Raw genomic sequence first — 15,038 nt, 5'->3', positions numbered from 1 at the left:
CATCTTAAAAAGGTACAGAAGAGGTAATCAATCGATCGAGCATTGAATGATGACTTGAACGGTGATTGGATCCATGGCAGCATCGACGCCAACGTTTGTCTCTCAGCATCCATCCTCTGTAGGCTCTATCGAGGTCCCGCCTACTGGATTAGCCCCCGAGTTATCGTTTTCTTCATTCTTCAAAATGCTTTGTGACACCTTTCCGGTGGGGCTGTAACACTGGAGGATTTTCCTATTTAAAGATAAGTGATTAGAGCCGTGGTGATCCTCGCTAATCAGCTTTTTCAGATGAAAAATATTACCTGCAGGTTATTCCATTAACTCTGCGGGGCCGTGGTTGGGTGTTTGGGGTCCACGTGGTGTGAAGGTGTTAGAGCCTCGCAGGAACATGTTTACCAGTCCAGGTATCTTCTATAGCTTCCAGGGCCTGAGGCGGGGCAGCCCAGGGAGGGACCCGTCCTCCTCAGCTCCTTGTTAAAATGAAAAGCGTTATCGGTTATCAGCGCCGCAGCTCGACTGCAAGGGACGTCATTTGATACGCCGTCATTTGCTCGTGTGACTCATCGCCAACACCTACGGCGCCAAAACCTCTGATCAGACCTCATCAGAGGAAACTTTTCAGACTTTTTTGTGTTTTGTGATGCAAACGTATTGCTCTTTTGAACGCATATTGTTTGGAGAAGCAACTAGCCGGACACCAAAAACGGACCATGGCAGCCACAGATAGATTGCAGCCCTGCGGTAAACACCAAATGAGCGCATGGTTGTTCCTGATCAGGTGACACGGAGCGGATGGATCCGTGATTTCATTGGCCGACACGCGGCTTGCCAATAACGCGGCTACCTCCGAGGTGTCCTCAGGCAGTTAGAAAAGAAACAATTGGAGCTTCTAAGCAGTCAGCATCCTTTCAGACAGATAGCACCGGCACGGAATTTTCTCATTTCCTTTATCAGTCACCGGAGCGCCAGGCGCTGTTTCCTATATGTAAGTGCACGTCCTAAACACGCCTCTTGTCTCTTCTATCACTTCCACGCGACACCGCCGCTATTATGGCTGCATGCATTCATTCCCATTTGTGGTTCAGTCCTCCAACCCCCCCCCATCACCTCCCGCCATCCTCCTCCTCCTCCTCGTGCCTATCACGCCGCTGTATATTCCATTTCTAGTGGCTCTTATCTCAGCATGTCTGCCAGGAAGAACACCACGTAGCCTGAGGAAATATATAGAAATATACTACATAGACACACATCATATTAGGAGAGGGAATATGGAATATTTTGGGAGCACACCACCTTTCTAGATATGTCTTCACGTCCTGTCCATGGCTGAAACACTTCCTGTTATGTGGCCATTTGACCAAAAGTAGGAATCGAAATGTAGAAAAATGAACGTTCCTGGGAGAATTGGAATGTCGGTCCCGGTTCTCAACGATGTTGGATGTCCACATCTAACGATACGTCTTTAATTATCGCCAAGTATGATTTGTTATTCAAAAATTATGTTATTCAAAACTTGTAAATATGCATTTCAACATGAAATAAGACCCAGGTAGTCACATTTAGACTCCTCTGGCAAATATAAGACATACACTCACACTCCTCTGGCAAATATAAGACATACACTCACAGTCCTCTGGCAAATATAAGACATACACTCACACTCCTCTGGCGGATATAAGACATACACTCACAGTCCTCTGGCAAATATAAGACATACACTCACAGTCCTCTGGCGGATATAAGACATACACTCACAGTCCTCTGGCGGATATAAGACATACACTCACAGTCCTCTGGCGGATATAAGACATACACTCACAGTCCTCTGGCAAATATAAGACATACACTCACAGTCCTCTGGCAAATATAAGACATACACTCACAGTCCTCTGGCGGATATAAGACATACACTCACACTCCTCTGGCGGATATAAGACATACACTCACAGTCCTCTGGCAAATATAAGACATACACAAGACATTTAAGACGTAAATAAGACTGGTGCTCATGGATGTTACCATAAAAGTGTTCCAGACGTGGGGGACAGGAAGTGACGTCAGAGGTTCAGAGCTGAGTTTTATGTTGGAGTGGATTAAGACCGAACAGTAGCTTGTCTGGTGCTTGTGTGTCGCAGCCAAATTGTGGTTCCAGCTGAAGAATGTTTCTTTTGTGTCATTTTGTTCATTGATTTAAGCCCCGCCCATTTCTGGTTAACCACACCCACTTTTGGTTGATATTTTTAGAATGTGCCTGGGCCAATGAAAAAACAGCCAAAACCGCCAAGCCCCCCCCACCCCCCACTGTGGAAAGCCCTGACCCCAGTAAGGACTTATGTGATCCTCGATGCGGGAGGTAGCTTGGGTCTAAAGTAAAAATAAGGAATGTTTTCCGGGTGAAAGACCAAAACGGCCGTTTAGAATTCATTGCAATGATCAATCAACAATCCAACATTCCGACTTGGGACAAAGGACAGCACGCGGGTCATTTATCGGACTGTTTATTCCGGCAAAGTAGGTCGTCCCCATAAAGCTCATAATGCCACGTGCAAACAGACATTTGCACGCTCCAAAGGAGGCGGGCCTTATCAGGGGCGTCCAGGATGCGCACGTGATGAATGTGCGCGTGTGGGATAAAAGATAACAGATAACACGATTCACATTAGCCGGCCCGGCCTTGTCGCGGCTAATCAACGCTCCGCTCGCAACGTCTGTGACAGGAACAGGAAGGCTTTGAAGGACTCGCGGGACGGCGCCGTCCATCCTTCCGCTCGCCATTACCATACCACCTATTAGCGCTCTTGCACCCGAAACCTCGTATTTCATCAGGCGGCTGGCGGCGATGAAACACTTGCGTGGCGTTCAGTGTGACTAATTGGATCATCCAATAGACTTTCATCCTTTTCCTGCACGGCTGATGCAGTGTGGGAGGGGCGGAGCCTATTCCTATTTGTCCTTAATCCAACATACGTGTTTTTATATCAAATAGTTGACTAATAGTTTATCAAAGAGTTTACTACAAAGAGATTTCCATCCGTCCTTATTATAGGTACAACTTATTTCTATCTGCAATTAACTGTGGACAACATGTGATTAATCACGATTTAATATTTTAATCGATTGACAATCTAAGACAACTTATTGTCTTCAAAGCTGCAATTAACTGTGGACAACGTGTGATTAATCCCGATTAAATATTTTAATCGATTGGCAATCTAAGACAACTTATTGTCTTCAAAGCTGCAATTAACTGTGTACAACATGTGATTAATCACGATGAAATATTTTAATCGATTGGCAATCTAAGACAACTTATTGTCTTCAAAGCTGCAATTAACTATGGATGATGTGTGATTAATCACGATTAAATATTTTAATCGATAGGCAATCTAAGATAACCTATTGTCCTAAACTGTGCAGGTTTCATGTGGTCAACCCAGCATGTGTTGCAAGGCATGCTGGGAGTACTTGCTGTCATTCACGTAAGGCGTGTTTTTGTGTTTTTGTGTTTTTGGACAATCCGGATGTCCCAAATCGGCGCGGAAAGGCACGAGGCGGCACTCGAACTGGAGAAGCGCTCCTCCACCGTGCTGCCCCCCCCACCCCCGTCCCTCCCCCCCATGCAGCAGTGGGTGTGAGTCTCTCTGCAGGGCGTTGGCGGTGCTAGTGAGTCATCCAGGCGGAGTGCGCCCCCTGGCTGCTCCTATGATGATGGCAGATGTTTAAAAGTTCCTCCGCTCTCATCCTTCACTTTGCGCTGACTCCTCTTTTCACTCCCACTTTGCTTGTTTTTCTGGCGTGTGTGCTCGTGCGCGTGCGTGTGTGTGCGTGCGTGTGTGTGCGTGTGTGTGCGCGTGCGTGCAGATAAGATGTCTGCATGAGTCACATGATGATGCAGGCCGCCGGGTGGCCAATCCGGCTCTCGCTGCCTTTCTCTCTCAAGATTCCAGTCACTTTTGTGCCGCCGCTGCTCCTCCTCGCTTCCCACTCGTGTCCCCTCCTCGCCGGGGCCAACGTAGCCGCCCGTGGAGGGTGGGGGCCGGAGTGGGGGTGTTAAAAGTGGTGGATAAAGGCACCAAAGGTGTCGGCAGATGTGCGGGGAGATAAAGTGGCGTACCGGGAGGGGCGGGAGGGGGTCTACATGGGAATGTGTGCTGAGACGCCGGTGGAGGGATGGAGAGGTGGGGGGGGGGGGGGAGTGGTGCTGATGCTGGCGGCCTGATGACTCATGGCAGTGCTGCGGTTTGTGCGTCACTGGCGCTGGCTGGAGGAGGAGATAGTGGAGAGGTCTACGCATTTAATTACAGCCTTCCAATTTGGACACACTGTACACACACACACACACACACACACACACACACACGCAATCATATCACAAATGACGGTCTTACGAGTGGCTCTTCCAGATGTTTCCTACATTGTGAGGCCCAAACCTTCCTTCTCATCATGTGCTGATTGTTGGGCTGCCATGGATGCTGTTTGGGAATAACGCCTTGGAGATACTGTACACACACACACACACACACACACACACACACAGAGGCCAGCTGTGATTGGTCAGAATGTACAGTGCAACAGTGGTGACGTGCATCGCTAATAAAAGGTCACCGTTTATTTCCTTTAGCAGTGAAAAGCCAAAGGATACAAAAAGGATGCTAGTTTGCTTTTATGGCCGCTTTGTGAGCTGGAAAAGCTGCTGGTGTCATCTTGGATCTTGGATTTTGGATTTTGGCTTTTGGCTGCTTAAACTGCTGCTTCAACTTGCTCTTACATCATCTCACGTCATATTTACACAACCTCATTTGACAAGATGATAACTTTTGTTACTATTACGACTTTTGAAGGCAATATTTTTGTAATATTCCAACTCCTTCCTACTCAAATGATTTATTCTCATAAAAGTGATCCTTAGAAAGCATCTTTGTTTCTCGGCTATATCTGTATCCTCCTAAAATGAGGATAAAGCTGCTTTTCTACATTTAGAATCTTCTTTTTCAAATTCCAATTATTTGATATTAATTTTCTGTTTGGTTTATGACCATAATTATGACTTCATTCTCGTAACATGACCATCCATATGCAACCTCCTTTTGTAGAAGATCATAACTATTTGTTTTGCTAGTTTGTCATCATAGTCCACGTGAAATAATGTCTTTATTCTTCAATAATTCAACACACAAATACCAAATACACACACACACACACGGGGGGGGGGGGGGTCAGAACGCCCCGTGACGGTGGTGACGTGCGGCGCGGATAAAAGGTCATCCGTGTTTGTCCAGCTTGTAGCGTTTATTGACGAGGCCTCGTTTCTTGTTTACGGCGTGTCGTTGGCGCTTTAGGGCCGGTGGGGGGGGCAGGGCTGATGGGAGGGGGGGCATTAAGTGCGTCCACGATAAAACCAGACCAGGAAAAGAGATGAAACTGAGCCAGCGGTGAGCCCAGCGAGCAAATTAATGAAATAAATAAAAAGGGATTTATCTCCTGATGGAAATGGAAACACCACGGTCCCATTAGCAAGGCACGTCCAACTCCCGCCGCTTGCGTCCGCACCGAAAGGACTGTCCAAACGGGACACTACGTGGTTATTGTGGCTTAAAACTCATTAGCATGCTCATATTTTGTGTTAGCATGCTAGCATGTGCGCTAAAGTACTCTACAGTATAGTGTACAGTATACTGTACAGTACAGTATACTGCATCAGTTGTATTTGTATCTGCCGTGTATATGAGCAACATATTTTGTTCTACCAGAAATTCGGATTAAAAACTTTTAAGCTACGCTCAAGCGTGGCTGGTGGTTGCCATGGAGACACTCCATCCTCCACTCTCTGTGCTCTTGGTGGACCAGCCTGGACACCTCTGATGTCGTGTTAGCGTCCTTGAATGGGCGCTACTGTACTATGCTGTGCTGTACGATATGAACTAGCTTAGCTTAGCTTAGCTTAGCAAGAGACCATGAGATTTAACAGATGTTTATGTCTTTTACTACGATGTTTATTTAGTCAAAGCTCAGGCGTTCTTTGCGTGCGTCTGCAGACTTTCTGCCATGCCCCCCCCCCCCCCCCCTCGGTGCCAATTATGCCCTCGGAGCTCACAAGCTTCACTTGAAACAATAGCAGCAATCAGTCGGCCTCCTCCTCTCCTCCTCTTCCTCCTCTTCCTCCGCTTCCTTCATCTTATCTGCCAGCCCCCCCCTCTCCACCTTAAACAACCCCTGCCCCCCCACGTTCCCCTTTTCACTTTTTCCCTTTTCCAAACAGTGGCAGGAAAATGGCAGAGTGTTATTTTTCAAAGAGCGAGATTGACGAGGTCACGCTGGTTCAGAGAGGCCGCACGCACACACACGCACACACACAAACACACACAAACACACACACAAACACACACGCACACAAAATACAAACAAAGCTATAGCAGCTAGCTTGCAGCCACTGTTATGTTAGATGTCTTGTGTGGGTTCTGGCCTGGTTTATCATTGCTGTTGTGTAGCAAATACACAAAAGAGGATTGTTGTGCTGAATGGTTGTGTTGTGTTGTTGGTCGTTAGTTGCTAGTCGTTAGTTGCTAGTCGTTAGTTGCTACATGAAATGGTTACGTTTGCTTCTTCAATAATCGGATATTTTCTTTCTGAAATATTATCCCCTCATTGCCATCATATTTTTAGACTTTATTTCCATCATAAACAACAATTTGATTTTGTTGTGGTTTTTTCTCATGTGTCACATTGCAAAACCAATTTTGTCAGTAATATGTCAACTTTAGGCCACTAAATTATGGAATTAGAATTTTTCTCTCACGAGAATGTGATTTTTTTCATTCTCTCTGAATTTATCAGGTTTTAAAAAAATCTGTTTCTATTATTAACATTTTTTTATTCATATTTCAACTTTATGCTACTAAAATGGTATCATTTTTCCTTATAATATTTACAGCTGATTCACGTAAACTTTTTCTCATTAAATTTTTTCTCTTAATTTATTTTACTTTTTATTTTCTATTAAAATGTGTTAGAAATGTGTTGGAAATTAAAATTAAATTAATTAAATTAAAATTATAATTTCCATTTTTCACATCACAAGGCTTGGGAACGCTCGGTCTGAAAAGGCGTGGTAAAGCTGTTCCTTTGTGATGTCACAGAGGGGTGGAGGTCCTCATATAGAAACCCCCCCCCCAAGCTCTACTCCACAGTTTACTTGCTAGCGATGCCTGGTACGGGAACGCCATATTTGTTTCCAACTCCTAAAGACGCCACCGTCAGACGTGTGGTTGGACTTCCTGGTTTGTTTAGAGAACATGGGCCGCTATGCCGCTGGACCCGCCCCCAAACTGAAGCCCTCCACCTTCCCAACGTTACTTGGTGGTGTGGAAGAGTCAGAAGGGCCAGCAGTCATTGACAATTGATTTGTCTCCTAACTGTCTTTATTTAGTGGAAGTCATGTTTTAATATGTCAAGGCTCCAAAGAAAACAAGCTGTGGGCCAGAAATGGCCCCCAGGCCCCATTCTGCACACCCCTGCTTTATACCAAATGAAACATGTCCAATTCCTTTCTCAAGCGCAGGTTTTTTTTTGTTTTTTTCAATGAATTGACATTTTTTGCTTAAGCGCAGCCCTCAGGCCGTCCAATTGAACGCCGATTTCCTGTTTCATTCACGTTGGCTATCATGAATCATCAGGCTCGCTCCCCCGGGTCCAAATCCCAGCTGCCGCTAAACAACTCCTCAGATCCCAGCAATAAAGCTAATGTCCACGTCACACGGGGCCCCCGAGTCAATTGAACAGCCGCTCAACGCAATGCTGCACGAGTGACGCACACACACACACACACACACGCACACACACACACGGCGGGGGTCTTGTTGTGGATTAGTCTAAGCAAGCTAATGATCTTCTCAATGGGACAACTGGGACTCTTCTGAGACCGTCTTCACCCTCAGGCCCCACGGGGCCCCTGAGAGACTCAGGGGTGATTACCATGGAAATGTGTGTGTGTGTGTGAGAGAGATAGAGAGAGAGAGAGAGAGAGAGAGAGAGAGAGAGAGAGAGAGATTAGGTTCATGTATTTGTGCTCAGTAGCTTTCATTCATTCATTCCAGTTGAAATGGCCTCCTAACAGGATTATTTATTGACTGCTATCAAAATAAAGGTGACCTTGACGCTTACGTAGCGGCCTTCCTTTACCTCCGAGCACGTTTCATCCTCAAACAGACAACCACAAATATTTATGTATAAATATATTTATATATAAATATATTTTTTCTGTACTATATTTACATTTTAGATATATTTTTACTGTTCTATATTCACATTATATATATATAAGTTGTATTCATAATTACTTCATTCAATAGTCAGTGATAATTGAATTCATCAATCATTTTACAAATGAAAAATATTATATATGATAATATAAATATAATATATATAGCTATTGAAAAGTATTGGACATTTTAATATTGATATTATTTGATTGTATGCCATATTATTTCACAAATAAATACAACACAGTATTTTGATATAATCATGGAAATAAGCTATATTGAAAACTAAAGTATTCAAAATTGCCCCCCCCCTTTCCGGCCTGCAGTTCTTTGGATGTTGCTGTGGGGTCTTTTGTGACCTCTTGGGTGAGTCATTGTGGGTGGCTGGCCCCTCCTGGGAAGGTTCACCGCTGTTCTCTGTTTTCACCATTTGTGGATAATGGCTCTCACTGTGGTTGGCTGGAGTCCCAAAGCTTCATGAATAGCTTCATAACCTTTTTCACACGGATGAATCTCAGTTACATATTTAAAATAAATGAATATTTAATATATTGTTTTTGTTTTGAAAGTAAATATGAATCACGTCTTTAGCGTCTGATGCCGTAACTAAGGAGCGTTTAGCAAACATTGGCAGCATGTGAAGTTTTCCGCCATCTTTTCACAGGACAAAGTCAAAGAGGACGAGACAGGACGCTGACGTGGACGAGGAGGGCGATGAAGAGGAGGAAGAGGAGGCGGTAATAGCAAGAGTGATGGGGTAAGTGGATGTATGATTGATGGGGGGGGGGGGGAGGGGGGGCATGCACAAATGGAGATTCTCACCTCCTTTTGCGTGTGTGTGCGTGTGTGTGTGTGTCATTGTACGCCTCATCATCACCGACCCTCATCATCATTAACCCCCCCCCCCCGCCTCTTTGCCTCCATTAGCCCCGCCCCCTTCCTGTAACACTGCGCCACTGTTGGTGCCAACGTGACATTACGGCTCATTGTGACCTCACTTGGGTGAACAACAACCACACAGATGCAAAGTTGCACACTGTGTGTGTGTGTTTGTGTGTGTGTGTGTGTGTGTGAGACACGGTGCCAAAGGATGAGAAAAAAGAAGCGAGCCAGAAGGGGGGGGTGAGAAATGAGAGCTTAGAATGCTCAAACAGCAGCAGCACATCGTGGTCATCGGCAGCACGATGAGTCACCTGAAGGCAACACACACACACACAGAGACAAGCCCCGCCCCCCCGGTGGCTTAGCAGCTTTGTAATCCGCCAACAAAGCCACATTGTCTCCCTCGACAACGCCAAACGCTTCGCTTTGTCACGTCGTCCACACAATCGGCGGCACGGCAGCCAAAGCATCGTCGAGGAATGCGCCGGATGCGGTTGCCACGGGTGACGGACCAAGCCAATGGCAGCCTCAGGCGAGCGTGACAACAGAGGACAATGAAAATCATATGATGCCATGTCGGAACGCCTTCAGGCCGCACGCTCCTCGGCCACTGCATTAGGTACACCTGCACAATGAGAAATGCTGCTGACGTCACGCAGCAACAACATGAGAGGGAACATTAGCGACGTGGCGGATGCGTTCCTTCTCCCGACGGGGTGCCTTGTCAACGTGCAGAGACGGGTCAGATATAGGAAGGAGGAACAAAGATGGCCGACTCATGAGAGCAGACAATAAGAGGAAGCTCTATTGACGGTGATGGCCGTCTTGTAAAAGCGATACAAATAATAACCATCAATAAAAGCAAAATCAAATCATAAAGTGTCTCGATGGTGACGGCGAGGGGAGGAAAAATGGCAGCACTCATGCGTAAGTTGGAAGAAAAACAAAACGAAAAATAGCAAAAATGACCCCCAAATTGCCTTTTAGACATTAAACACTTTTTCCACACTTCAACACTGCACATAATAATATGTAAATAATAATAATAATAATAATAATAACGCTAATGGTTTAATTTCATTTGAACATGCATCAGATTCCAATTGAATGCATCCCATAATCAGTTCCCAGTTCCACATGTCCAAAAGGAGTAGGAAGAAGCAAAGCTTATTAAATCCTACCCCTCCATCTGGTACTTTTACAATCACTAACTCTTACATTTGTTCACTTCCTGCTTTCCTAATATAATTTTTTTAAACTTAAATTTTTTTTTTAATCTTTTACAATCAGTAACTGTTACATTTGTTCACTTCCTGCTTTTCTAATATAATTTTTTTTAAACTTAATTTTTTTTATTCTTTTACAATCAATAACTGTTACATTTGTTCACTTCCTGATTTCCATAATACAGTTTAAGTTTTTTTTGTTTGTTTTTTTAAATAATGTACCTCGTACCGAAGTACTAGCTAACGGCTAACGGCTAAATATGCATGTGATGATGATGATGTTGTGCAAAGGGGAAGACAAGGCACTTAGAGGTGATTATTATGGGATGTAAAGCAGGGCACTGTAACGCCGCATGAATAAAATGATAGAAAAACAGATGCATATTTGAATAGAATGTATGTGCTGTATTACAATAACAATGCTAAACATTAGCTAAGTAAATCGTGAATGAAATAATAATGTACATTTCCTGTTACACTGTATTTATTATACTAGATTCCAGGTTGTGTGTCTGTGTGTGTGTGTGTGTGTGTGTGTGTGTGTGTGTGTGCGCGTGTGTGTGTGTGAGACACAAAAAGGAGGCAAACATTGGGTCTAATTCTCTCGCCGTTAAACTGGCCCGCCCCCACCGCCTCCCGCCACTTTTATGTCCCTGGACCAGAATCAAATGAAGCCAAGTCCATTTGTGTTTGCAGTCGCCCGTGGCGCACAATCAGCGTCCCTGAACGGGCGCCCTGCCTCCCCAAGCCCAAAATCTGTCTTATCAGCCATCTCCTCCTCGCACTGGAAGCTCACTCATACCATTAGCGTGTGCGTGTGTGCGTGTGTGTGTGCGTGTGTGTGTGTGTGTGTGCGTGTGTGTGTGCATCCATGAGGATGATGCTTTTGCGTTGTGGTTTTGGGGGGGTGGTAGGGGGGTACAAGCATCTCATTTTACTCCGGGATGTTCCATTTAAAAGGTTTATGCAAGTTTCAGGCGGCTGCAGGTGTGAAAGTAGCTATTAGCTATTTTCCTCCCCCTCATCGTGTTGCCATAGCAACACCATCAATGAAGGATGTATTGATTTTTATTCAAATTTCGCCCTCCGCCCATCCTCTACTGCGCTCCCCCCCTTCGCCCCCCCATCAAGGGCCACCAAATGGAGCCCAACACAAGCCGTTCTGTCACATTTTCTGACACATTCTGATTCAAATCCGGATCGGGTTTCCACGCCGTGTGAACACGATGTCTATTCTTGAATGTCGATTCTTAACAAGTCAGCATTTGTAGGCCGTCAACAAACGCAAACCGAGCGTCGTGAAAAGCGTTTGTTAGTCGAGGCGGAACGTTTGGATGGATGGCCCTCGTCGGGTGTTCCTAATGCTGTGGCCTGCGTGACGTCTGAAGCGCCCAAGCCGTTGGGTAAAAGCCAAGCAGCGGGCGAGACACAGACCTGTTGGCTGCTGCCAGACGGTGACGGAGTGGATGCGATTACATCGTGGCCGGCGGGGATTCTAAAGTTCACGTCACCGCCGTCAGTTCCTCCGCAAAGGCCGCTAACGGAAATATACGCCAGGATGTAAAAATAACCGCTTGTCTCTTGGGACTTTTATTTTAGGCGAATATAGGAAAAGACACGCCCCTAAAAGTTGCGTTGTCATTCAGTGGAGCGCAGACCTCCCCCAAGGCCAAACAAGCCCTCGTCGTTCTTTCTCTACATTTCAAGGTCGAAATGGGAAGCTCGACTCCTTTTACTGACTCAAGATCTTATGAGTCACTCACCGAATCGGTGAATCGGGTCCTCGACTCGTGCCGCATGCAATCACGGCGTGACATGTTGGCTGGCTTCCTGTCTTTTGTCAGCGAGCGCTAGCGGGGGGAGGAAGTGAAGAAGATGAGAGACTGGGTCCCCGAGGGTCCTGATTCAGTATGAAACTTGTCAACGGTTGAGAACGATTCGTTCGTGACGCAAACGCTTCAGCTTGCGTCACGAACCTTCCAGAACAAAGTGCCACGTTCAAGTCCTGCTTTCTGTTGGCTAACACGCGAGGACGGGTCAAATAGTGACGTGCGTCAGGGGAGGCTAAAGCCGGAACAAAAGCCCCTCCCTCCCGGCCCCGGAGAGTCTGGAATGAAAGTGAGCCAAACGGCCGACCTCTCCGCAAGGTCAAGCAGTCAACAAGCCTCTTCAGCCAGCAAAGCTCAGCTCCGCCCACTCGGCCGGACGTCCTCTAAAGCCCGTCTGAGGCACCCTCGGCGGCGAGCGGACGCCACCCGAGGGTGCCGGGCGGAGGACGGTGTGTGACGCCACGGCGTTGTCGGGCGGATGAGTCACGGGCAGACAAATCGGGGCCGGCGGCGTCAGCGGGGGCTTGTCGAGCAGCAGAATTAGGAAGTTTTCCCATGATGCCGCTGTCAGACAAGGACTTAATTAAGGCGCAATCACATCTAAGCGCGTTACGCCGCCGCCGCCGCCGCCGCCGCCTCGATGGGCCGCTGTTGTGATGCTTATCAGGAGTGTTTCTCCAACATGGCACTCAGCACCATGTGACTCACTCGCCGGATTACCTTTCATCTTTAATGCTCCTGGTCTTTTAAACGTGCTCCAAAATAAGAGCATCGCCCCGACACCCCCGCCCCCGCCCCACCTCGTGAGCGTGCTCTTTGTCCCCCCGCCTGCACTGATAAACGTGCAAATTACACAAAATTGGTGGCCCCCAATGGCAGCAAATGTACGCTCATGTCAAGTGTTTGCAGGTGACAGCCCCCCCCCTCCCTCACCATCATCATCCTCGCCCCCCCACCCCACGCGTCTACCTCCCTTTGTGTCTCGCCTGCTGCATTTGACCACCTTCACGCCGAACGCCACGACGCTCTGGCGTCACGATAACGTTGGCGTCATTATCAGTTGGAACAGACCCCCCCCCCCCCCGACCCCTCATCTCCACCCCCACCACGACGAAGCCGAGAAGAAATCTTTGAACGTGCCCCCCCCCCCATCTTTCTTCCACCAGCCTCCATTTTGGCTCCTCTCCATCACTCCTTTTGTCTCCGCCTCTTGTTCCCGTTGGTGCGTGACACGCCGTGCCCTCGCTGGCGGCCATTATCTGCTATGGTTCACCGTTGGAGGCAGGGGGGGTAAAATCACCACCTACACTCACATCCACCCGCCCCCTCCCAAAAAGGCCCATTCCAAACACCGCCATCATCATCCTAATCACGCCGCCGCCGCCACCGCCGCCGTCATCCGCCCTTATCTCCCTCCACCAAATCTGCCATTTTAACGGCTGCCCACCCCCGCTACGCCGCCGCCACCTGCCCCCACCAATCAACCACCCCCTCCTTTACCCCCGCTACCCCAGCACTAGCTACCTACCCATCCGGCGCAAAGGACGCCCACCCTGCACACCTCAAATCAAACCCTGACAGCATCGACCTGCCGCTGCCACCCGGTGGAGGCGGGGAGCACTGCGGCCACACGTCATGGCGGACGACGGCGCCGCTGGTTGGTGGAGCATCGTGTGGAGGCGGGAGGGGGGATGAGCTGCACAATTTGGCGAAGGGGCGGATCTGGTGGGCTGCATCACTGGAGCGAGGAGATGAGTGACACTCGCTTCCTGTCGCCCATTAGCCGCGGCTAATAAAGCAGTAGAAGAAGAACACTCAGCCCAAGATGGAGTCTGTGAAATGTTGGAAGAACGCCGCCCTGCTGGGTCATCCCGTATGACCGCCGTGACATTTGACCTGGCTTTCACAAAGCAATCAGGAAATCATCAACGCTCTTCTTCTTTAAAACCAGGACCAGGTTTGGGTGGGGGTGGGGTTAGCAAAAACACCCAAAGATTAGGGTTAGGATTCGGGTCAGGAAGCCCCGTCGAGGTTTGGATTGGGGGGGGCACTTTAGCATGAAAAGTGGCCATTTGGGTCTACTTCCACCAAATGACGATAAAACCCATATGACCCTTCATGCTACATACGTAGCCTTCGTGCTACATACTACGTACCCTTCGTGCTACATATGTAACCTTCATGCTACATACGTACCCTTCATGCTACATACGTACCCTTCATGCTACATACGTATCCTTCATGCTGCATACGTATCCTTCATGCTACATACGTATCCTTCATGCTGCATACGTATCCTTCATGCTGCATACGTATCCTTCATGCTGCATACGTATCCTTCATGCTGCATACGTATCCTTCATGCTACATACGTATCCTTCATGCTGCATACGTACCCTTCATGCTACATACGTACCCTTCATGCTACATACTACGTACACTTCATGCTACATACGTACCCATCATGCTACATACTACATACCCTTTGTGCTACATACTACGTACCCTTTGTGCTACATATGTACCTTTCATGCTACATACGTACCCTTCATGCTACATACTACGTACCCTTTGTGCTACATACTACGTACCCTTTGTGCTACATATGTACCTTTCATGCTACATACGTACCCTTCATGCTACATACGTACCCTTCATGCTACATACTACGTACTCTTTGTGCTACATATGTACCTTTCATGCTACATACGTACCCTTCATACTATCCTTCATGCTACATACGTACCCTTCATGCTACATACTACGTACCCTTTGTGCTACATACGTACCTTTCATGCTACATACGTACCCTTCATACTATCCTTCATGCTACATACGTACCC

The 15,038-nt window shown here is 47.3% G+C and overlaps 1 long non-coding RNA gene across 3 annotated transcripts in view; it reads left to right on the top strand.

Annotated features, from left to right (window-relative positions):
• LOC144894542 (uncharacterized) overlaps window positions 1–14,124 on the top strand; it is a 34,493-nt gene extending 20,369 nt beyond the window's left edge. For all 3 annotated transcript variants that reach the window (XR_013625147.1, XR_013625148.1, XR_013625149.1), the window contains exons 8-9: window positions 8,923–9,015; window positions 13,362–14,124. This is a non-coding gene — a long non-coding RNA (uncharacterized LOC144894542). The remainder of the gene's footprint in view (window positions 1–8,922; window positions 9,016–13,361) is intronic.
• Window positions 14,125–15,038: the final 914 nt, after the last annotated feature.

The sequence above is a fragment of the Doryrhamphus excisus genome, linkage group LG21 (assembly GCF_037039965.1).
Source record: "Doryrhamphus excisus strain RoL-2023G ecotype Guam linkage group LG21, RoL_Dexc_Guam_v1.1, whole genome shotgun sequence".
NCBI lineage: Eukaryota > Metazoa > Chordata > Actinopteri > Syngnathiformes > Syngnathidae > Doryrhamphus > Doryrhamphus excisus.
This window is presented reverse-complemented; position numbering and strand designations above follow the sequence as displayed.